The sequence below is a fragment of the Gallinula chloropus genome (genome assembly GCF_964237585.1).
Source record: "Gallinula chloropus genome assembly, chromosome: 17".
In the NCBI taxonomy this organism is placed as follows: domain Eukaryota; kingdom Metazoa; phylum Chordata; class Aves; order Gruiformes; family Rallidae; genus Gallinula; species Gallinula chloropus.
Window position 1 is genome coordinate 9,365,139 of NC_140102.1, and position 25,204 is coordinate 9,390,342.

General features: G+C 44.3%; 1 long non-coding RNA gene across 3 annotated transcripts in view; it reads left to right on the plus strand.

Annotated features, from left to right (window-relative positions):
• Positions 1–25,204, plus strand: part of LOC311198069 — an 81,765-nt gene that overhangs the window by 14,310 nt on the left and 42,251 nt on the right. For 2 of the 3 annotated variants that reach the window (XR_014617679.1, XR_014617680.1), the window contains exon 3: positions 21,906–21,958. The exons of the other annotated variant lie outside the window; for it this stretch is intronic. This is a non-coding gene — a long non-coding RNA (uncharacterized lncRNA). The remainder of the gene's footprint in view (positions 1–21,905; positions 21,959–25,204) is intronic. 3 annotated transcript variants of the gene reach the window in all.

A 25,204-nucleotide genomic window follows, 5' to 3' on the forward strand; every position in this document is an offset into this window, starting at 1 on the left:
AGCAGCTCACCGCACTAGTGACTCATAGCTCTGCTTCCCTTCGCTGCAAAATGAGTGGTGCAGTAACACCTACTTCATTCACAAGGCTATCATGCGGTGCAATTCGGTAATTAATTGCATGGAGGAAAACACTTTTTCTGTGGGTCAAAGGCTTCAATGCAATGGTCCAACCCTCCTAATGCTTGTGTGCAGGCCAGGAGTGTGGCTGGACTCCCCACCTTCCAGAGGGTACTTTGTTCCCCCAAAGTGCGGGGGGGAAATACTTGCAGGATTGGGAGTCCTGTGAGAAGTTTTATGAGTTACCACATGGCCACTGTGCAAATCAATTACTGTAGTAAGTCTGTAATGAGACTAACTTACAAAACAGTTACTGATTCTACAGCAACTTGAGCAGATGCCAAAAACCGTGGCCAATGATTGGTGACTGCCTGACGGATCCAGGGCTCCTGGGCAGCGCTCGGCACATGGTTCCCAACTGAACCATGGCTGATTCTGGAGATGGTCCGGCTTGCAAGGTCAGATGAGCTGTTGTTTTTCTAAAATACTTGTTTTGTGTCAGTCTCTGTTAGAATCCCAGTTTAAAACCTTTCAGGTGTAAGTATAAAGCTTAAAAGCTTTTCTACAGCTCCACCCTTAAGAATGGGTTTAATCCTTTTAACAAAGCTCTGATCTGACAGTTTATTTCGCTCTAGGCTTCAGCTTCAGTGGTTGCAGCCAAAACCTGACAAGTTCTTCTTGTTAATTCTGAATGTATTATCCAGTGACAAATGTATCTCCCACTTATATGTGACACTGAGAATGAAATGCATATGATCAAATTTCTTATAGCTGGAGTGGGGCTGGTTGTTAAGAACATCTCCATATCTTTGCAGTATGACAGTCAATCCAAACCCATTCTTTTTCAGCAGCATATCTCAGCCTAGTTTGGGACACTTATGATGGGTTGCAATCTGCTGCCATACTCTGCAAAGATTAAAGAAGGGCTAAAAATAAACCTGTCATTTTCCCTGGACATTTTCTTGTGAAATGCAGAGAAATACGTCACTAGAATGCAAAATAAATTCATATGGAATTTTTATGCTATGTTTTTTTACGGACAGATGGAGTCACTGTCGTTTCTGGTTTCTCATTTCTAAATACAGTGGTGTTATGTACAGCCTTCCACCTGAAAGCTTGGCTTGGAAGCTGAAAGGGAATAAAATGGATTTTTACAATAAAGCCAAAGAAGTTCTTCATTCTTCTAAGTTTGCCAATATACAGGGTGCAGATAATGTATTTGATTAACTCAGCTGCCTCCTCTGTTCATAAAATATTGGCGTGCTGATGAAATTTATTTTCTGGAATGTAGTTTGTATCAGAGTTGGGGTTTCTCTCTATTGCTATAGGTTTGAGCTTTTGCTAGTGATGGATTAACACGTCTGAGAGGGTGATGCCCTGACTGTGTGCAGTGGACTGAGAGCCTAATCCCTCCACAGACTGCAGTCCTGTCACTCAGTCTCTCTTAAGCTGATCTCCTCTTGCTGTCCATCTTCCGTGTGTCCATCTTCTGACTGGACCAGCAACCCGTAGACCAGTGCAATCGCTATTTGCTCCCAGTCCTTCTGAGCTCCATCATTGTTCCTATGCTTTTCATGGCCATGCCACGCTCCCTTGAAGGTTGGTGACAGCAGAAATGCAATGGGCCAGTCACTTCTGAGTGCCTGTCCTGAGACCTTCTGATTTCCTCTTCCCTCTAACAAGGTGAGGAACCATGTGGTTTTTGCAAATAGATGCATGAAGGAGAAAAGCTAATGGGCAGGATGTCTCTGGCCAACACTGGCTTGTGTCGCCGCAGTCAGACGCGAGGGTGCTGTAGAAAGTCAATTTCCTGTTAAATTAACTTGGCTGTTTCTCTAAGAAAGGAGGAATTTTAATGAAAGTGCTTATTAATGGATGAGCCCAGAGGGAAGTGGATTTGTGGCAAGGCCAGAACTTTATAAAGAGAGCCTTACCTCGTAAAAGGCCACAAAAGATGCTTACAGGACTGAACTTGGTCTGCTCGGGAATCGGCTGCCTGTACAGAGGGACAGTCTTCCTTTTCCCATAAAACATGCATTAAGGGTGCCAACTAAGTTGGTTCTTTTTTATACCTGTCACAAAAACAGTGGGAGGTTTAGTTCCTGTCAAACTTTATGGGCCATTTACGAGGAGGCCTTCCCCGAAGTATTTCACAGGCCGAATAAAAATAAATGGCACTGAAAAATTTTATAACACAATGCACAAACTGTTGTGGCAGTGGGAAAACATGTGCAGGAGACCTCTTCTCCCTCCCCTGCGCAGAGGAATTAAAATGGAATTTTAATTATTGTAACTTTTATAGACTTTTTCATTTTCGAGCATTACTGTGGTTACCTTTGGGAGGGAGAGATCGTGCCTTTATAATGAGAAAACGTGGTGGCAGAGGTGCAGCTTCATTGCCCTGGTGAGAGGCAGAGGCTCTGTGGAGAGATGAGGAAAGCCACAGGACATGAGGATGTGGTGGGGGTGGAAAGTGACCTGCAGTGTTTGGGACCTGTTGAAGCTGGGGATTGATGCCTGCAGTGCTTGGACATGCTGCCTGTGCGCAGACAGAGGCAGACGTAGGCATGCAAGTGGCTGCTGAGTCTGTAAATCTGATTTCTCTAAGAAACCTGGGTTTAAACCTGGGGGCTTGGTTCAGTTTGCTATGGCTGTTGTGCTGCTGGGGAGGTACTTCCTCCTGTTACTTCAGTTTTCTATTCAAAAACTGGTGGACAGAAGGAAGGAGCCAATTTCCCCCGCTGCTAGGGCCAGATAAAATATTCAGAGAGGACCTTAGCGGTTGAGCTTACAGTAAGAAGCCTGTTAACGGGAATAGCTGTCGTTGCTTCCTCACCAGTTTGATCCTCTGCTCTATGGGGAGGAAACACTCCTGTCTGGGGAGGAGAGCAGCACCTAAATACCCGCGTGGAGAGGGAGCAGCTCTTGTGAATATTTTTAATAGCAACGGGTTGAGCAGTCGCTTCTGCGCGAGCTGTCTCCGCTGACGGGCGTGCTTCACAGCTCCCTCTGTGAACTGATGCACTGTTGAACTCTCTCTAGCTCGATGCTGGATTTACCATACCGACAGCTTTATCGGAGGAGTGAAACAACAGCTTGCTTCTACGGGAAGGGAGAGGAACAACCTACCCCTCAGCAACCAAATGGGCAGCAAGCAAAGATGTTCTCCAAGTAGTTTCTCTTCCCCTCTCATGCACATGTTCTTGGCAGCCCTGCTCAGCAGAGGTCAGTGGGTTCAGGCAGCAATGCAATTACACCATCACTTCTTCAGATTGCACATTTGATAAAGAACTAACAATTAAATCCCTTTACCAACTTTAAGATAATAGAGCTGCTACTATTTTGTTTAATTTTTTTTTAATGTTTGTTTTAAATTCCCTGTGAGAGTGGTCAAACACTGAACTGAGGCCCAGAGAAGCTGTGGGATCTCCATCCTCAGAGATGCTTAGAACTTACCTGGATGTGGTCCTGAGCAGCCAGATCTAATTGGAGCTGCTCTGTGCACAGGAGGTTGGACCAGGGACCTCCAGCTGGTCCCTTCCTTACCACATCATGCTCTGGGTCTGCAGTCCAGGCTAGTCAGATTTGGAGCAGTTTGAATGATTTTTGGATCTGCAGTGTCAGGGGAGTCTTGGCAAGGGCGGGCTGCCTGTCCCTCTGCCCCAACAGCGTCCTCGACTCTTCCTCTGAGGCACATCCTGCCACTCAAGGCCAGGAACAGGATCTGCGATTAGATGGATGTGGGAATCTGATTTAACCTGACAGTAAATCAGTTGTTCTGAGCCAGGGCAAGTCGGGGCAAGGGTAAGGTCTGGTTGCAGGTACTAACCTTTTGATGAGGACAGACTTAAAATGCATCAAGCCCACAGAGTCCTTTTTTAAGTGTAAAATGAGGTTAAATGAACTTCCTCAGCATGTGGTTGTTTTGCGACTGATGGTGAAGTGTTCAGACAGTATAAAAACATGGGATAAAATCAGGAGCATCTCTGAAGCCTTACTAAAAAACAGACACACAAAAACCCTATCCTTTTTTTTTTTTTCCTTAAGCAAGCAAACCAGGGCAAACAGGGTTTGTTTGGTTTGGGCTTGTTTTCATATCCTTTCTTGTTCCCATCCTTTTCTGCCCTTTCAAAACACTGGACCTTTTTTTAAAAAATGTTAATTTTTCAAGCCTCTATTAATCTGGCAGTCTGTGTTAGTGACACGTCTGAGTGGTTCTCTTACTGCTGACAGGATGAGTTTGGGTTTGCTGTGATGCTGTATCAGTTCTGGTTCAAAGTCAAGCTATCAAACAACAGGACATGGTTTTGAAATAAGCCTCTGGGATAAACAGAGCTGTAAACCAGTGATCTCAACAACTCTGCATAACAATGTGGAGTTAGAGACACATTATTCTCCCTCCTCAAATACCTGTGGCTTCACGTTTTTCGTTCAAAGCTTTAAGGCAGGGTTACTCCAACACCGAAGATCTGGATGCTGTAAAATATACAAATATCCAGTTGCTTTCTAGCTTGGGTGTCAGGCTGGTGATGTCACACAAAGCCCATCGTACGTTAGATGTGACCAACTAGATTCATTTCATTTTTAATTTTTTCTCAGTAACGTCAAAGAAACTGAGATGCTGTTGATCTTCCTACTCTGAATAAGACGTTTGCTAACAGGGAGGTGTGAGGGAAGGAGCTGCCCATTAAAAGATTTTAATGAAGTGAAAGTGGCAGTATTACCCAGGGAGAAAGCACTGTCTGTTAGTCGTTCTTAAGCTGGGTCTGGCTGGCGACATGCAGTAACGCCCTGTCTGCCTGAGCCCACCTCTGGGCCGGAGGAGGTTGTAGGTGTTGGCTAAGGGATGTTTGCAATGGCGTAGGCTGTGATGTGCTGCTGATGCCAGAGGTTTGGGGGGGGCTAGTTGGGTGCTGAACCCCATGTGAGCTCAGTGAGGCCGTGGGCTGGAGGAATAGCTGCTGCTGTGACAGGCTTGGTGTGTGGAGAGCAGCACCAAGGCTGATGCCAGGCCTTCCTTCAGCTCCCTGCAACCCATGGGAGATGGAGATGTCTGCTACCCTGCCATTTGCATCTGCTTCCTACTAGGCTTGTCATCTCCCCAGCACTGATAGGCAGAAGAATGACATTTTCCACTCCCCAGCGTGGTCACTAATAACAATACCCGGGTTTAGAACCTTCCTCCAGTGCCACTGATAGCAAAGGGCTGCACGCCTGTAAGGAGAACTGGAACCAAACTGCAAGAAGTGACTGGATGGGGAAGTCACCTTCCTGTTCCTCACTGCACATGTGTGAGAACATCAGTGGCTCTGCCCGGTTTTACAGCCCTGTCTGCTTGTTGCCAGCACTTTTACCACTGAAGCAACTATTGTCCTTTGGGCTTTTTTTAAATAACAGCCTATATGAATGGGGGATTAACAAATAGTGTGACCTAGCAGATTTCCTAGTGAATAGTTTTCCTGCATGCCACGTGGGCTGGGTGCAGCCCAGGCAGCGGTGCACCAGTGCTCATGATCAGGACTCGGTGGTGGCCCTTGCACAGTGCCACCTTCTTGGGAAAAATTCCCCTTGATTGCAGAGTGTTCTGCTGAAGGGGACTGAATCACTTAAGGGACATCGTTCTCCAGTCTTTACTCTCACAGTTGGGTTTTTACATTTCATCACACAAATAATAGTTATTGAAATGAGTCCAGCAAAGTAAAAAAAAAAAAAAAAAGCCCCAAAAAAACCCCAACCCAAAGCAAATGCTGCAAAAATCAAAATACAATTTTTTTTTTACAATTATTTTGAACTGTATTTTCATTTTTCTAGAATGGCTGGCAAAAATACTTGCTTGCCATCAAATTCATGAAAGTTTTTTCTCTCCTGGCAGTGTGAATTTACTTTTGTGTGTGTTTATGTATATTTTTAAAAATGTTTGGAGAGAATTGTTGCCAATTTTAATGAAAAATGATTTTTAGTGAATAAATTATTCTCATCACAAACACTTTGAAAACTTGACAGTTTTTGATTTCTCAGCTTGGATGTTGGACCCAAGGTCTACTCAAGTGAGTATGGATCATAGGGCCAGATCTTACCACATAACTCATCTTCCCCATCTGCAGGAAGCCATACCTTTAAGACTTGTGCCCGACTGGGCAAGACCTGAGTAAGATTGTTTATGCTGCTACAAAAAAATAAATGATGGATGTTAATTTAAGTTAATATAATCTCAGTAATCACTGGGTTTATTACCCAGGAAAACTTAAGACCTTTCAGGCTCTTCGTTCTGCCAAAAGCTGAGCTCATGGTTTCTAAACTTTGCTGCCTTGTACCCATATGCAGGTGCTAATCATTTCCATACAGTTGAGCCATAATTTGCTGCTCTCCTCTGTAAAACATACTAGCTTTTCACAGTGCCCTTTATATATTGTGCCTTGCAAGGAAGTGGTAACTAACAGTTAAACTAGCACATAATGTTTCATTTTCTTAGTTTCTGGAAGATAGTTTTATGGGGCAGCACATTAACAAGAGATATCTGGAGGAGTGTGGTTCATAGTGTCCAACCCTTCAGTGGTTCAGGTTTACACACAGGTATGAACATACAACCCTCATTGATAAGCAGGTTGCAAATGGCTCTGTGGAGTAATTGCAGCATTATTCTTCTCTAGCTGAAGCTTCAAAGTAATTTCAGCTTTTTGTAATTACAGAGCTGGTGGACTGTAATAATTTCCAAATGTTTTGGAGCTGATTTTCAAGCTGATCTGCAATGTGTAGTTAAGCGAAGTCTTACAGACCCAGGTTCTGAAGACATGCTTTGGCAAGTGGGCTGGGACAGTTCTTCTTTGTTCACTAAAACCTATGGGGGAAATCTTCACGGACACAGGTAAAATTTACACTGTCCACAAGCTGGTCTGGGTAAAGCAGAACCTCTGAATGGGTTGGGGGAGAGGAGGAGGGAAGATGTGAAGAGGACATGTAGATGTCACCTAACTTGTGGTACTAGGAACATTTTAATGACTACTTTGATGCAAGCTTTATTAGAACAATATATTTTTTCCTTTCTTTTAAAAGCCTAAAACCTCCTGTCAGTCTAGATCTTCATGCATCTCGGTGGATGATTTTGAAGTGAGGCCATTTCATTGATTAGAAACATCTCATCTGGGAAGTTTAGGTGGCTTATGGGGTTTCTGTGCTCCATATGTAAAGAAGAGTCTGTGGGTCAAGGCTTCGAAGTTAGTGAAGCACTTCTATCTGATGATGAGTACCTTAAGGGGATTCTCAAAAGCACCCGAGCATGCTGACTCGCTAGATCCTTCTTGGTATTTGTGAATAAATAAGCCTGAAAACTGGGCCTGAGGGACACAGAGGATGGCTGCCACCTCATTGTCTCATTCTGGTGAACTAGTCTTTAAGTGTTTCCCAGTGAAGCTTCTCATGGCTGAACATAAGGTTGGATGTATTAATGCACTTGACATACTCATCCAGAGAAAAACCCTCAACTGCTTTACAAGGATGTAAGGCTTCAATTACTGTGTATGGGCTTATAAGAAATAAATCATCCTCTCCATTGTTTTTCAAATGGCTTAAAAGCTGTAGGAAGTTCTATTATAGGGGGAAAAGCTTGTGAGCTGATAGAGAATACCTGGAAAAGAAGGGGGAGAGGGGGAAATGATGTGACTGATTCCGGCCTGGCATTTAATCATGAGTCTGACTTGGGGTATAAGGAGGGAATCGAGGAGGTTTCTGGCTAGCTCAAGGGAACAAGATCAGGTAAAAATACTCTTTCCAATGGAAATAAAACATAGGTGTGGGAGGAAGGAGTAATGGGTAAATAGCAGATGACTCCAGAAATAATGAGAACTAGCAAAGTTTTGCTGTCTTCCTTCCCGTTTCTGTGGTACGACAGCTGGGCTCGGTCCTGCTGGTAGTTAAGCTCTTTGCATCTTCTCTTTCAAGGAACTGAAGCATGTGAGTATTTCTGCAAAATTCATGAGGAAACCATGCACGTTCGTGGTGCTCCCTAGCTGCCTGGCAGGGCAGATGGTTCTGTCAGCAGTTTCTTGGCTCCTCTTCTTTGGGCTGTGGAATTTTCTTTGTTTTGAAGTGAGGGAGGGCTGTCTGTCGCAGTGGACCCTGGTCTAGCAATGTAGGCACTAGCTTTGGAAACCGTGATGGTCTCCAAAAAAGAAGAGTTTCAAGAAATGCGGGTTTACATGGGAGGTAAAAAGGTTTTCAGGGATTTCAACTAGAAGAATGGCAGTGCTAGTGATGCCCTATGGCCTTCTAGCTCTAAACTGTGCCTGTAAGATAGATGATGAGGAGTGCTAATTGAGCTGTTGAGGGACAAGTGTGCTTGTGCTTAGAGCAAAGCAGTGCTGTCCTGTTTGATTTCTCCTGTCTTATGCATAATGACTTGAAAATCAGGTGCAAAGTGCCTTTGCCTCCTTTCCTGTAAGGCTTCCTTGCCTACCGGATCATCTTGAGGTTAGTACTCAGAGATATCACTTTGCCTCTGTATGTATAGTTTCATTGTGAAAACTAACTTTTATTGGAAACAAGAGTCTTATTTAAAGTAAGAAAGAGAGCAAAGAATTTTTATCCTTTCATGAAGTTGATCCAAACCTTCAAAGTGTTTTAGAAATTGTGTTTATGGCTAAAAGATTGATTATTTGAGTCTGTGCTAGAGTATACTTTTTAGTATGAAGTAATGGCTCATTACAAGCCAGCTCAGGAATGCTTTTGAGTTTTTAGGAATTTTTTAAAGCTGGATGAGGAGGGAAGAGTGTGAGGCACTAAGTTTAGCATTTAAAAACATCTGGATCTGCTCTATGGTTTATTTTTTAATGTGTTTTCCATGAGTCTATTTAAACAACCACATGGCTTGATGGCAAAATGAATGCAAGTGTGGCGTTTGGAAGGGGACCCTGGATAAAAGTTCAGCTTGCTAACTAGAGTCAAGTGACGTGCTCTTGTTTCTGGTTAGGTCATGTGGATTCACAAAAAGAGCCCATCTTGGCTGCTGCTGTTCCTTTTCTCTGCCAAAAGCTGCTAAACATAAAGCAGGCAAAGGAAGTACTAAATTACAGAACACCTAATCTTTAGTCCTTTGTTTAATCTCAGATGAGTCTCCCAGATCTCATAAACTAGAAATGAGGACAACATGGAAGGCCAACCACAAGATGATCTAGGACCTGCACTTGAGCAAAGGGTCTCTTGTGGCTGCAGGGGAGAGAGCAGAGAGGGATGATTCTGTTAATGGCTTTTTTAGGTTGTGCTACTACAGCACTGCTCAGAGAGCTGATATTCTGCTGGGCTGCCGATGCACCAGCAAGGTGAAGAAAAACCGGTTCCTATTTAGCTCCTAGTAGGTTTCAGCAAACAGGTTTGTTATTGGTTTTAGAAATATAACAAGACCTATTTCTCTATGAAATTCAGAAGGATGTCATTGCTGATAGACACTGACAGAGGTAAAGATTTAGCCTCCACTCTGCTTGCAAGTGATCTTTAACCCTTGCTCTTTTCCCTTCCCTCTGCCCCCCTTTTCTTCATATCTCTTTTCCTACCTTTTCCAAGCATGTGGCTTTATTTTTTCAGCATAGCCCAAATGGTATTGAGGCCTCAGGTCTCTGATTCTCCACTTGCATTAGAAGAACGGGGCTGACTGAGGTACAACTGGGGTCAAGTCTTGGGGGCTGTGAGGTCTGCCTCCACTGGAGTTCATAGTCTTCCCTAAAATCAATGTCACTCACTGCCATTCTGTCTTAACAGTGACATGCAGTGGTGGGACGATGCAACAGAGGCAGCTGCAATCACACAAGCTTGTTATTCTACCACATTTTTTTCCCACCCACATGTGAACACCTTTTAGGGTCCCAGTGTGTCTTGTGCCCCTGCATCAGCTGTCTGTGCAGAGATGGGCATGGGCCAGCACAGGCAGAGTACAGAGAGGCACATAAGACTGTTTTCCAGCACATAAGACTAAATATTCTTGTTCTATAGATATTATCATGATAATTAGTCGCTCTGGTTTTGTTTGGTATGATGTTGTTCTCTTAATTATCTCCTGTATTTTATGTATGTGGATGCACATGTACAATTACTGCAACTGTTTCTGTTGAGATCCCAACAGCCAAAAAGTGTTACTTCCTGCTGGGTACAACTTAAGTTTCATTGTATTTGGGAATGAATTGTAGAGGTCGTTCTGCAAAACCCATATGTCCCAAGAAAGACCAGAAATTGTATGGAATTTATCTTTAGAGAACTGATCCCTTGCAAAACGTTTGCAGGAGGGGTTGGATGGCAGTGCTTGTATGGGCAGTGAAGGTAAAAGATTCCTTAGGAAGGAGAAGAGAACACCTTGAAGGAATAAAATGGAGGGTGTTGAGTGAGGGGTAGCCTGCAGAAGAGTGGAGAAAGTAAAGTGTTGATATTTCAGAATACTTCTTTTCGGGGTATCTTCTGTGCTTCAGAGATATAGCTAGTATATAGGCATGGAAAATAAGGGAAGTTAATGTTCAGATGTGAAAGGGACGCTGGAGATGGAGCCAAGGATGGTGCTATTTGTCTTCAATGACTTGTACAGATTCCTGAGCTGAGGAGTAGAAGGGTTAACCACTGTGTGTATTAAGGCTACAAAAAGCTTTTCAACCAGGAACATAAATTACTGAAGCTGCTGTTCACAAAAACACATATCTGACACAGAACAACTGCCACAGCTTTTCAGATGTCTTATTGTGCTTCATCTCATGGTGATGACTGGAGTGCTCTGGGACTACTTTTCAAAGTATTCTCCTTTGTATCTCAAGAATACACAATGGCTCAGCCTTGACATCTATCTTCATATGTAAGGAGACTTATAGGTCACCAGTGGCATAGCTGCAAACATGTTATCAAGCATCTTCTGACTGCTTCGGGCAAGTGTTCTTGTCCTGCATAAGACAAGCAGCATTTAGGCATTCCTTTCCTGAATAGACTTTTATATACTTGGAATTATGAGAAGAACAAGCATCAGATACTTTTTTCCTCTGCTTTGTGATTGGCAGGGAGTCCAAGATCAGCGTTTCCAGTGACCACTGGATTCCCTCGTTCCCAGTGTGGTCCTACTTAGAACAGAACAAGCAAAAATCCCAATCCTAGAGAGCTGCCAAGGTCCAGATCTGGAGAGAGAATAACTAATCAGCTATTCATACACTCCTGCTCCCTCTGTTTAAAAGCAGCCAGATGCTGCCATGGCCTTTATCAAGTTGAACTTAACACATAAGAAATTAATGTTGCTGGACCAGGATCCCTTCCCAGTCACTGTGGACAGGGGCTGATAAGCCATCTAGCCAGAGTGACTATTAGCTTGCCAGCCTCCTGTCTGCCTTGCACTCATGCTTGGGAAGCTGTAAAATGGTCTGTACACAGCTTATAATCACAGAATCACAAGGTTGGAAAAGACCTTTAAGATCATCAAGTCCAACCACTCCCATCCAAAGCTAAAGCATATCCCTAAGAACCTCATCTACCCTTTTTTTAAACACATCCAGGGAAGGTGACTCAACCCCCTCCCTGGGGCAGCCTGGATGAGTTTGCTTACCTTGTTCACTGCATGGACACACAAAAGGCTATCACAGCTGTTGGGGAGACAAACTGGTATGTGGTCAGGCTGGGTTGGGAGGGGAGGAGGGGTTTCTCCATCCGGCTCTCTTCCCTCTGACTCTTAATAACTAATTAATTCAGCCTTGGCATCAGGTGTCTCACATGGAGAAAATCTCTTCCTTCTGGGCGACGTGACACCCTGTGGTGCCATACAGGTGAATAAAAGCTGAATCCAAAAAAACAAGTACAGGTGCACCCTGGCTGGCAAGGGGGTTTTGCAGGTCTCACTTGCAGCTGGGAGACCAGCTCTTAGGTAGTAATGGGAGCAGTTATGGTTAGTAGCAGGGGGTTGTGTGGTTGTAGTCCTAAATGCTTTTGGTTACACAGGTGGAATCAGTGGGGACAAGGTGCCAAAACTTCTTTTTTTTGTGGACACATGTGTGCCTGGAAGTGTTGTTGTTTTCTCTATGCTGCAAGAAAATGGGAGGGAAATCAATCATGGCAGCTGTACAAAGTGTCATTGTGGTTGAACTTCCTTGTTTTGGGATGTTCAGCTTGAACTGTTGAAAGAGAGAAGATGGGTTTAGCCATTTGTTGGCTCCAGATATCTTCCTGATTTCGTTTTCTTAGATGAGGGGTTAGTCTGCAATACTTGTTCTTCATCCCACACCTCTTGAAAGGCTCCTTGGATGTCTGTAGCCACGTCTGGGCTGGTGGTGGTCACTGCCATGGGGAGCCATGTGGGATGTACTGCCGAGGTCAGTGCTGCACACTGTAGGCAGCCCTTTTTACCCTCATGGCAGGCTTCAGCAGGCACAGGTGTCTGAAATGCTTCTCCCCAGGCTTTTGAAGCTGGTGTGTGTGTATGCAAAGCTGCTGACAGCGTCAAGCTGAGATCTGCTGGAAACTGGGATCTGGGAAACCTTATGCCAAGAGAAAAAAATATCTTCAAGTGACTGTAATATGTAGCACTCCACTGAATAGCTCAAACTTCCCCTCATGTCTCTGAGCTGAAAAAAACCAGGTCCGCCTTGGAAAGTGAAGCTGAAATGAAGGGCAGGGCTACTGTTCATGTTGTGGCAGAGGCATTCAGGCTACTTTATTATTTAATATCAACAGACAAAAATTGTTGGCTCCACCTCTGCGTGTTTATCTGCTCTGTGGCAGGTTGTGTTTGCTCTTATTGTCTGGGAGGGCTGGCAAAGGCAGGGGTCTGGAGAAAGGCAGCTCTGGGGGGTCCTGCATGAGCCTGGCTGTGGCATGGGGATGGCTACCTTGGTACCCAAATGAGTCAGAGCCAAGCCCCACAGCACTGGACTCAGGCATGGGCTTAACCAGGGGAAAGCCGGTGTGTAAATGTTTTCTTTCCCAAACCAAGAACTCTGCAAGCAGCGGGTCCCAGAGCACTGATGACACCCGGCCCTTCCCAGCACCCTGCAGCTCTGAGGCTGGGTCCAGTGGTGCCCACCTGTGTTTGTACTGACATTGAATATAAGCAGTGTGCTTGTGCCAGCCTCCTCCTTCAGGCTAGCCCTGGTTCTCAGCAGCTCAGCACTGAACTATTATTTTCCTCCCCTCTTTTTATTATATTTTTTTTCCTGGCAGTAAACTAACTCAAAACCCATGGTTAACACATCTCAGTGTCCAGGAGAGGCCAGAGTTTAGCCCTGGGGCCCAAGTTCTCTCAAGCACTAGCCTGCTGTGACTCTCTAGCAATCTCTTCAAGCTCTGCAGTTTTCCAATTTTTCAGAATTGCCTCACCCATGTCCACGTTCAGGACTGAGACCCCAGCTGGTAAAGGGTACTTGCACTCAGATGGATCAGGAGAGGTGTGTTTTTCCCTCAGGAAACTTCTGTGGAACTGGAACAACCAGAAACAAATTTCCCTCTTCCTCCACGTTTCCCAAATTTCTGTCTGTCTCAGAAGTGAAGTAGGAGCCTTATAAACACCTGCTGACACAGATACATGGCCAACATTTTGACTGCTTGAATGCAGCAGTGAATTGCCAGCTTTCCCAACTCCAAATCGTAGATTCACATGTGCGTAGGCTGAAGACCCTGGGCAGATGACCCTTCTCTGCACTGAAAAATAAGCCCTCTGCTTTCACTTTAACTGCTGCTTACAGGCTGATATGGCTAAGCCATAAATTTAACTCATAAATGCTGAAGCATGTATGCAAAGGTCAGTTTGAGATCTGTGTTCATAATCCTGGAGAGATTAGCTACTTGTTCAAACTGGTGACATGGCTACTTGCATGTTGCTGGGAGGCAGAGATGATTTTTGGGGTCTCTCTTCAGTGAGACACAGTCCCTACACGTTTTCCATGTGCTGTAGGCCCTGGGGGGGATGAATTACAAGGTGTTACAGCCTCAATTTCTCCCAACAACTGCTGAAACAGTCTGAAATAATGACTCAAAGCTCACAGTTTCCACTGTGGTGCTGGGGGGAAAACCCTTAGAAAGGGGATGTTTTAGTCGGTGTCAGAGTGCTTTCACTTAAGTACAGAACCATAAGGGTACCAGAAGTTAATAAAGTTTGGCTCTGGGTCTCCTTTGGAGCTTGACTGGTTTTACAGCAGGCTCCAAGGGGATTGCATCTGCATGCTGCACTCTGGGAGGATTTTGAAGCCAAATAACGTAGAGATGAGGCTGTGCAGTGGTTGCATGGGATGGAGAAGGCTTTTTCCCTTCTAGGGACGAGTCACAGAATCGTAGGGGTTGGAAGGGGCCTCAAGAGATCATTGAGTCCAATCCCCCTGCCAAAGCAGCTCCCTAGGACAGGTCGCACAGGTTGGCATCCAGATGGGGCTTGAATGTCTCCAGAGAGGGAGACTCCACAAATCAGGTGTTTCCTTTCTTTAGGGACTGATAGATTTTTATTGGAGGATGGTAGACCTCCATGGATGGCAAGGGATCACAGCTGTGGAGCTTTCATGGAGGTTATTGAGGCAAGGGTCAAGTAATTATAAAAGCTAGGGAGCATTTCCACCAAGCCCAGCAATGAGTTGAGATGGCTTTTGGGACAGGCTCAGCTGAGCAGTTGTTTATGTGAGAATGTGATGAAAATAAACAAGATATTGTGCAGAGATTCAGTGAAGCAGTGACAAGACAATTCACCCACAGTTCACCCGCTGCATTTGTGACAAGTGAATAAAACAAATTCTCTTGAGAAAGAGCTTGAGGTCAGTTGTTTGGGTTGGTTTTTTTTTTTCTGGGATGGAAAGACTAAATCAGAAGCCTGCACCTTTCATGGAAGGCAATCAAGCTCTTTTTCAGCAAACATTTGGATGTCAACATGAGCAGCTTGAGCCTATGTAAGATTATAGACTTTTTCACGTGTCAGTCAAAATATCCTGGGGAGAAAAATGTCACATTCTTCCTCTGTGTTACTGGCACTTATGTTTTGTAAAACACAGAGCTTTTTTATTTAAAATAGATCTGCTGATATAAAAACTGAACACAAAATATCAGGAAGTTGGCTGGTCTCTAAAAGGGATGCCTGCTGAGAATGTAAAATTAATTTGCTGCATGTGAAAAATGCTGGTGGTGGGGACAGATGACAGCAAAGGTGTCTGAAAAAGAATAGCAGGGATATGTTTCCTCTATCTTGCCAAACAAAATAGTCCAATTTTGTTCACAAAGGGCCATTTCTGGGGCGAAATTGGTAATCTGATCTTTATACCTTTCATAGCTGTTTACTCCTTTCCTAGTCTCTTTTCCAGCACAAAACACTTTTGTATATCTTGTATAAGGACAGCAAATAGGCGGAGGGTCCTGGTCCTTGCTGATGACAGGTGCCTTACTCACTTGATGAATGGTATTGCTGTAAGATGCTCTTGGGCTTAAGATAGTGTGTTGGTCCAGGTTTTCCCACGTGGCAGAGATCTGCTTTTAGGACTTAGTTCCAGGTCCAGCTTAACAGAAACAAGAAATGGATGTTCTTAAGCTGAATTTTTTTCCCCTCAATTAAATAAACTAAAGCATCAAAAGTTGTTTTTGTTTTTGTTTTGGTTTTTTTTAACATCTAGACCAAAATTGCACAAGATGTCCTAAAAGTGCCAAGCCTGAGAGAACTAGCCATTTCCTCAGGCTACTGACCGTGACCTCTATAAGATCTCCCTTGTTTATCTAGCACTTACCTGCTCTACATCAGAGGGACATGGTTCTGTTAGTAGCAGCAGACCCAAGTGTGCAAGCCCACTCTCAGGATGTGGCCTGAGTGTGTTAACTACATCATGTCAGGTGTAAGAAGGTAAAGCCATGGCTGTATTTCTGTGGTGCTCAGCTGAACATCCCTTCTGGGTTAGAGCAAGCCATCATTCTCCTGCTCTGCACTAGATTTACACTTGCACAGTAAATGTGGAGACACCTGTGTGCTTAATTGCCAGTTTAAGACAAGACTGAGGAAGGAAAAATGCATCTGTATTTTTGTTTCTGAAGAAGATTTGAGACAGGCTTTGAGCTACCTCCAGGGTCCAGCCTGGAGGGATAGGAACCAGAAGATCCGAAGTGTAGTTTCAGGGTCCTTAAGACTACTTGGTTGAGCTGAACATTGCTTCAAATTGATTGTTAAATCAGGGAGCGTGGGTGTAGCTCATTCCATTATAATCCCCACAAATTGCTTTGTAATCGAAAGCTTTTGTTCCAGTGTCAAGTGGTTAAGCACCAAGTAAGAAGATCTATTTTACAAGACCAGACAAGATCTGACAGACAGCGGAAACTTAACTTTCAACAAATATAACAATCAACACGAGAGAACCAAAAGGTCCTCATTAAGCACTGCTGTTTTTAATTAATTGGTCCTTCAGATTTACTTCTTTAAAGCTGCTAACAGCCTTAAGCTTTTCCTAGATTAATTACAAAAGACGAGCAAATCACAATAATTAGTTTAGCCTCAGGCTCTTGCTAGGCCTCTGACCTATGTGTGTAGGTTTGCTCCATGCAGCATAGACCGGGGGAAGCAATTTGCCTTCTTGTCTAGTTTCTGAATCAGAATTTCTGGCAGGAAGTGTTTTTTTCTTTTCTTCAGTTGTTGAAAAGTGTAATTTTCCTTCCTCTAATATATTCTTGTCACTTAGTTTAAAATGATCCTTCTGCTGTAATGACTCCCACTTGGGCTGGAAACCCTCCTTCACCAACAACAGCTCAGTCAGTGATGATGACTTTCAAGGCTTGTAATTCTTGGCTTATGGGGCCTACAGACTCAGGGAAGTATCATTAAAAATGAATCATGCTGCTCCCCTGGGGATGTGCTAGCTTCCCGGGATGCACATTAATGTGAATCCATCACCCCTCCCTTGCTGCAGAGGGCTGGTAAGTCAACAGTGCAATGTAAGAATGAATTTCAAAGAGGAACATATGTGTGTACCTATTCATAAAGAGAGACACTTGCTGAGAGTGCCTGGAAGAGGAAGACCTGTCATTGCATCAAGAAGCTCTTTAGGTCTTTTCCTGTCTGACCCATGCTTTCATCTGTAACTCAATGCAGGTCATCTCTATTCCTTTCATTCATGAGACAAATCATCCCATTTTAACAGTCATCCCCTTGGTTTCAATGAGTCTGTTGACAGTGTAATGGGAAAACATGTTTATCTTTGCCTAGAAACCATGTGCCTTAGTTTCCCTACCTGTAAAATGGGCACAGTACCATCCTTTGGGGGTTAGCTACATGTCTTGACTTAGTCATTCTGTAAATTGCTTTGAGATCCTAGGCTGATGGGGAGATAAGAGAAAATTATTGCTGTTTGTGCTCTTGATTAGATAATCATCTGCTTAATTTCCTGTGAGTTCAATGGGACTTATCAAGGCACCAAAGAATTATGCTAAACTGTGGTTTAAGAAGTGACATCATCACTGTGCTGCACTGTCTGATAAAATTGAGTGTAACCATAGATAACCACCAAAGAATGATGTTCGAAGATATCTGCTGTGCCCCTTCAGGGGGTTCTTCCCAGGGGTGAAGCTAGGTGGGAGGTCCCAGGGCAAGGGGGCTGCCTGTTCCCTGTGTCATGCAGACAAGAGGTTCCCATCACTCCAAAACTTTTTAGACCATAAGCAAGGTGCAGTCCTGTTGCCAAGAGAACAGAATCCACTGCAAAGGTACTTTCTAAGCACTGTAGTGCTGTGTTAGCCTGATATGCTGCTGTGTGTTTTCTTCTTCAAAACAAAAGGAGGTTAAATTCTTTATTGCAGCTTTTGGGTTCTCTCTCACACCTACCTGGCTTCTGCCTCACTGCTGTTAGGTGCAGGTTTAAAAGGTGTATTTTTATTTTTAATGCTCTTAAGATGCCTTCCTTCAGGCCAGAACAGACACAATTGAACTCCTGTGTGCTGAACTGCTGGGCATCGCTTGATTGCTGTCCGAAAGCTGTTGAGTGGCATCAGCTCACTGCTGTGCCCCAGCTAATAAATCTATGCTATTTCATGCTTTAAAAATTCCCATCATGTCCAGCAAAAGTGGGAGAAAAAAATGATTTTAGTTTTACCTTATACAGGGAGTAGCTACATTGGGGTGAATCTCCATTTGGAAGAGGCTTTGCTCAACTCCAGGACGGTTGGTATCATTAATGTCACAGCAGCGCCTGGGCATCGGGAGGGAGTTGGACAACCTAAGTACACTGCTCCCTGCTCCCCCAGGGTCCATGAGGGAAATTCTGGCCAATGTGGCTAATCCACTTCCCTTTTATTGCTCTGACAAAAATAAAAAGATCCTCATGTCTCTAAACTAGAAATGTAATGGGAAGCAAGCAGCGACCTTCCTCTTCCTTCCACTTATCACTTCTTTGTCCCTCTAAATTTATCTCTGTCCCTGGACCTTAACCTCCCACTCCAAGGGCAGGACAGGGCAGGCTGATAAGATGTCTCTGAAACCATTGGTATTGAGGCAATTATTCTGCAGCTGCAGCCCTTTGCAGCTGAGCAGAGATTACATCTCTATCCCTGGGAAAACCTTCTTCATGCCTCCTTAATGTATCCTGGCCTGTGGACCTTATTTATGGCACCTTCTGGCTGAATTACAAACGTGACGCAGCCCTGGGATCTTTACTGCTCTTTCTTTGGACTCTGTCCTCAAAAACAAGGTTGTTTGTTGGGTGTTTTTTTTTTTTTTCTCCTTTTTTCCTTCCCTGTCTACAGCTGCTTCTGCTTAATCATGTCCATGGGACAGCAACACTCCCCCTCACTCCGGAGAGCCGGCGCTGTGCGTTCACTGTCCTTGGAGAATACGTGTGGTGTGACACAGGCGGGTTAGCACTGCCGGGAGCTGCTCTGCTACATGTATGCTAATATTGCCTTAGTTAATTGCTCATGTTCGTAGCTAATTTGAAGGCAGTTGGTGAAATATTGTCTGCGGTATTTCCATGGATTTATTTTATTCTATTTTTTAAGCAGATCTGCCTGTGGATCCCAGCTACAAATTGTTGTGGAAAGGAGATTTTATACTGCAAGGTTTGTGAGCTGAGATAGCGCAGAACTGTGATCCCCAAGACCAGGAATGCAACCCTCCTATATTTGTATCCACCTTCAATTCCGAGTTGAAGAAAATCTGTAAGAATCACGAAACTGTCACCAATTTTAAGCACTGAATTCGGGGAAATTTTCATGCACAGCCCAGAAATTAAAGGCAGAAATGAGGGACATCTTTTTGGTATGTTTTTCAGTAGTTTTTTACTGGTACTGTCCCAGTAGTTGCCACCATGGACACACTCAGACAAGAAATAAGAGAACTGACAACAGCTCTTTTCAGTTCTTCTATGAATTGATGCTTAGTTATCCAGAATGTGAAATGGGTGCAGTAAGAAAGGAACCTGCTGCCCTCTCCAGCTCTCCCTCCTGTGACTGCATGGTTTTAGGTGGCTCTTGCCTCTCTACACTTCATCAGACTTATTTTGTGCCCCAATTTCTTTATCAAGCCATTAGGATGAGAAGGGGGTGATGAGAAGTGTGAGGAGGCTGCACATGAAGAAAAAAGCCAAACAAAAGCCACTTCCCCAAAACTTTATAGGTGAAAGTTTCTTCTGCTTGAGGAAAGCAAAGCCAGATAGTGTTATCAAACATTTCAGCAGGGAAATTAAAGAAAGAAAGGAAAAAAAAAGGCAGAGTCAAAAAGTAACACCTCCCCAGCCAAAACCAAAAAAAAAACCCGACCCAAAACACTATTAAAACCAAGACACAGAGGCAAACTGTTCAGGTTTTGGGTTTTTTTCCTCCTTAAATCAGCAATCGAGCTTCTGCTTTCACTTACACCTGGCTTGACCTAGACCTGTGCCGCTTTCAGTGCTGTTCCTCCGGACACGCGTGTGCAGGGGAGCAGTGAGGGGCTTGTGCTGGGGTGCAGAGGGATGGGAAGATCAGAGCATTTTTGAGTTATGGATTTAGCAATAAATGATAATGATATCCCCTTTATATAAGCAGTAGTAAGGGAAACAAAACAAAACCCTTGCCTCATTTCCTGTTGTGTTTTGAGGTTTCTTACCAACACTGAAAACCACAGTTCATTACGGGAAGTTTTAGTGGTCTGTATCTGTTAGTGTTTTAAGTCAGGATTTGGCATCAACAAATGAGACACTTTTCCCTTGAAGTAGGAGGGGATTTTTACTCTTTTCTGTGTGTGTTTTGTTTGAGAAATTGTGTATTCACATTTCTTGTCAAGTTTCTCATTTATAAGCACCATGAAAAGCTACACTAACAAAACCAAGAATGTTTTGAATGGCTTTCCTTCAAGTTCGGTGAATAACACTTCACCATTAACCTTTCTGCTTGCCAGGGGCTTGGGAGCGTGGCAGTCACTGGTCGGTTGTCAGCTTGGTTTTATATCACAACCTCTTTGCAGAGACATTACTTTTCATCCATGCATTTGTTCTGGAGAGAGTTATGAGCTTGAGATTCTGACAAATATTTGTGAAGTTAGTAGGTTTATGTTTTATATCACCTCAGGATGTTGGGGTGGCATTGTGCAAGGTGCTGTACAAATAAATGGGTAATGGTGCCTCCCAAAATGCCTTGAGGACTGGGGCAGTTAGCAGGTAAATGCAATGCAACTTCTTGGGGTGAGTGAAAATTTTTTTTCAGAATTAATGGGAAGTGTCAGCTGAGCTCAAGCTCCTGCTCTCCTTCAGTTGGGTTTCTGTGTGCACAGTGTGGCAGTGGTTCTGCCCACACATTGGAGAAGATGCGTTGGGAGGCTGTGGTTACAAGTGATGGGCTGGAGGAAATGCCACCTCTCCCAGCAGGGTGGCAAGTCTGGACCGAGCCCCATCTTTTTCCCCACCTCAGCTGTGACACAGAAGAATCCTGTTAGTCTTTCTTCCCGAGCTGCCAGTCTTCCAAAGCAATAGGGTTGGTGGTATTAATTGAGTTGTTATGAACTATCCTGAGATGCTTGGATGAGAATCAGAAAGGTGCAGTTATGCTGCAGCCTTCCCCGAATGGCTGCGCCACTCATCGTCTGTGTGTTCATCTCTGGGCTGCCAGACCTCAGGCAAATCCCTCCACTTCTCAGACTGCTACGACATTTGCACAGTGGGGAACCTGTTTGCAGGGTAGTAGCCACAAGAACTGGCACGTTACCAACTTTTGCACTCAGGATAGCAAAAGTCAACCAGTAGCACCCGTTTGGACTGATCTTGCTGGATCGGGGAGGACCCACATCCATCTGGTGGGGTTTTGCCCATGTCAACAGAGGACTGCTGGAGTGAGAGTTCTTTTTGGCTAAATTGCACATGGGCTACATGGGCCACATGGATGCTTGGATTTCCTGTGGTACAGGAACCAGCAGTGAGGTTGACAGCTGTGTGGCCAGTACATCTCCAGCATGTGCATGAGAACCTGTCTTCTTCATCTCCTGGCACAGTGCAGCTCCTGGTGCCACCTTTGTGTGCCTGATCTCTCTGAAGGGATCTGGACCCTTACATACAAGGGAGTTGGACAAGGATGGATTCATTTTAAGGAAGAGAAAGAGAAGTCTGTAACAGGCCGGTGGGGTTCTGCTCTGGCTGTTGGGCAGCTCCATTCTTGGATTTCATAGTTACCATAGGGGAGTCCGTATGAAGAAATGGGAGTAGGGGAAGCAGAGAAGGCAGAGCATTTCTCTGTGCCTGAGGGCTTCAACACCTCTTCTCTCATGCACAAAGACACTTCTATTTTTCCAAAATCCTTCTACTGAAGGATTACCACAGAAATAGTTGGTGACAGCCCTGCTTAGTGCTGCTGGATCTAATGGACTGGTTCTTACTTTAAAAGAGACAGAATTAATCTTCTTTTTTTCTCTTTTGTTTTTCCCCCCATAGGGACAGCAGGACTGAGTCAACAGGTACAAACCAGACCTCTCCTCCAGCTTGAGGTGAACAAGCTGTGGGTGCTGCTGTAGTACAATATGGGTAAACTCATGTTTTGGAGGAAAAAGCTCCACTCTTCATTACATCTGCATTTAACACATAGGTGTTTAAGTAGAGACAGCTATTATGGCAGCTTGACCTGCCTGGCCCATTTTATTTCTAGACATTATATTTTACTTTGCCTGCCCCAAATAGAGGTGCAGAAATTTCCAAGAGCTGTGACTCGTTTTCTCACAGGAGAACGCTGCCAAGGATGCCTGTTTCACCATGGAGATTCTGGCAGCTGCAGTGTTGTTTAATGGCTTTTCACCTGCAGGTCCTCCAGCCAGCAATACACAACTGGTGGTTCTTCACAGGTACGTCATCTCCCTTCTCACCTCAAGCACAGTGTCAGGAAAACCTTTCTCTGGGTCAAAGCCTCCAGAAATACAGATTTATATATGATGGAAGTGAGTCTTATCTCCCTGTCTCCTCTCTTTGGAGCAGCATGCTGTGGAGTGAGATGGCCTCACTGTTGTTCCTGCCTCTATGGAGACTGCATGACCCCTAAGGAAGGTGTACTGGTGCTACTCCTGGGCCATGAGTTAAGTGTTGTAGAAAACAGGAAAACAAGTGGTCTGAGCCTTTCCTTGTGCCACCAAGATCCATTTAGTTCAGTAGTGCAGGGAGAACCTCACTTGGGCACCCTTCTCACCTCCAACAGCCTCTCACAGAAGGCATTAGAAGGGGATTTAATTAACAAGGACACTGGTTTCTTTTTTCTTTTCTTAGCACAATATGTCCTACCTGGGCATCGCCCCAAAGGGTGTTTGGGCTAACAACCCCTTCCCGGGCTCAGGACTGCCATTCTGAGCCCTATTAACTATGGCATGGAAAGGGGTCACCACATGGTCCAACAACTCCTGAAATGGATGTGACTGGTACATATGAGAAGATAACAACAGGCTTCAGGAAGGAGGAGGGAAAGGTCATGCTTTCACCCTTGTGTGGCCTGTGATACTTTCCTTTGATCCCTTTGCTTTAAAAGGGAATAATGCAAAATCGTTAAGTCTAATGCCCCTTGAAGATGCAATGGGCTAACGAGCCCCACAAGTTTTTCAGTTGAAACTTATAATGTCCTTGGGTTTTGTGCCAGATAACATGTTGCTATGCCATGTGCTGCCAAGGAATCAGAGTACTCCGGGTGCGGGGACACTAAAGATGCCACACAGAAGGCTCTGCATGCTTGCTGTGTTTTTCCATAGCAACAAATACGCCTGATTACAGCACATTCATATGCTCTATATAATGAGTATCCCATAGGAAATTTATCACCGTGCATCCTGCATCATAATTAGAAATCAGACCCGGGCAACTGAAATTAATTCCCCAGGCGTAGGATGTCGGGCGCGTTCTGTGCAGAGAGAGTGGTGGGAGGCAGGGGAGGGGAGGGCGAGTGAGCAGTTCTGTGGAGCATCCCAGTCCAGCGCCTGTTGTTGAACTTCACAGCTAATTCTGAACTACACGTGCTGTCCCTCCTGGCAGAAAGTATGTGTCTGTCTGTAAGTGAGCAGAGGTGGTTTTGAGGTTTTTCTTTCTTTTTTTTTTTTTATTTTTCCTACCCTAATTTCTCTTTTGCTCCTCTCTGGTGGGGAGAAATTGAAACCAGCAGTGTATTTAGGCTTCAGTTTCATAGGCAAAGCATGTTCTTCTGGGGAGTTTCTGCTGTGGCTTGGTCTGATTGTTGCTGATGCATCACTTAGGATATTCTTAACTACTTCAGACAAATTCAATGGTGCTCTAATGAAAAACTAAAATACACAGGCATACTTTCAACCAGGTAAATTTGATAGAGAATTTTATTCACCTGAGAAATCTAATCAATTTTCACCAAATAAGGCAACACTGAGCCTCAAGGCTAGGAGTTTGCTGCATGTGCAGTGTACACATCTTTCCAAGTTCAAAAGACTTGGGGTTTGTGGCTAGTGCTGAGTTCAAAATGGAATGTTACAGGTGGGTCAAAAGCTGTTTTCTAGCGCAGCAATTGTGTTAAGTATTCATATGGTTCAGTGCTGATGGCTATTAAGGTATGTACTTATATTTCCCATCAGCACTGCATTAAGGTTTTTTTCTTACCTGACGAGATCTGTTCAGATTCAGATAATGAAATTATCTTTCTTCTCCATTAACCTGTGTCACTTCAATTTACGAACAAATGCTGCCCTTGACTACAGCCTGATCTGAGTCCACAGGTTTTCACTATACCTCCAGTGACAGAATTTGGTCACTATTGGGAAGCAGAACATCTATAGACTGTTAAATATTTATTATTCTTTCCTAGTTAAATCAACTGGCTTGGTACCCAGAGATAATTTTCTGAGGTCTTGATGGACTCCCAGTCAGAGGTGGGCTGGGAATTGTGCAGAGGAGAGATTTTCTATGCTGAGCTTTCTCATGTTACATCACCTGCTATTGCAGGGCCGTGTGGGAGTGAATCAGGTGCCCACATGTAGGTGTCTTGTGACATTTCAGATTCCCTAGAGCATCTGGGACGTGGCCATAGACTTGGCATCTAGGACACAGGAGACCCACACCCACTTGGAGCAGGCACATTTGGATGCCAAAATGGCAATAGATGTTTGTCAGGTACTTGAACTGTTCCCCTGTATACAGAAATAACTGTGTTCAGTAAATGGGCGAATACCATTTCCCAGAGACTGGTCTGACTTTAGGCATGGTAATTTATATCTCAATGAAATCATTTAGGATGGGCTCACAAAAGTTCACGAGGCTTCTAGTTCTTCATTTCTGTACTAAAAAAAAAAAGCAAACCACATGCTGCCAAATTGAGCTGCATTATGCTCATGTAATGACTTTAAGTGATGCTGTTATAACATTGTGGAAGTGTAACGTTTCAGACCATTACTATCGAGCAACACACACTGTGTGTGTGTCTGTGAGGCAATTGCTGAGATTTGCTTCATCTTGATTTTTTTTTAATCCCCTCCCTTGCCCAATACAAACCAGGTTTGGATTTGGGGCATGTGAAGGGCAGCCTGCACCTAACCTTTGCAATGACATAAAGATTGCTGTGGCCACTTCATCATTTCCATGGGTGCTTGAGTGTGCACAGGGCTCACTTGCAGGTTGCTGTCATTTGTGAGCCTGGAGGATCTGGGGCTGGATATCAGGAAGGAAAATTTAGCCTTATTGTGGCTCTCGTTGCTGTTGTCATCTTGGGAACATGACTCTCTAAGGTAAAGGAAAGTGAT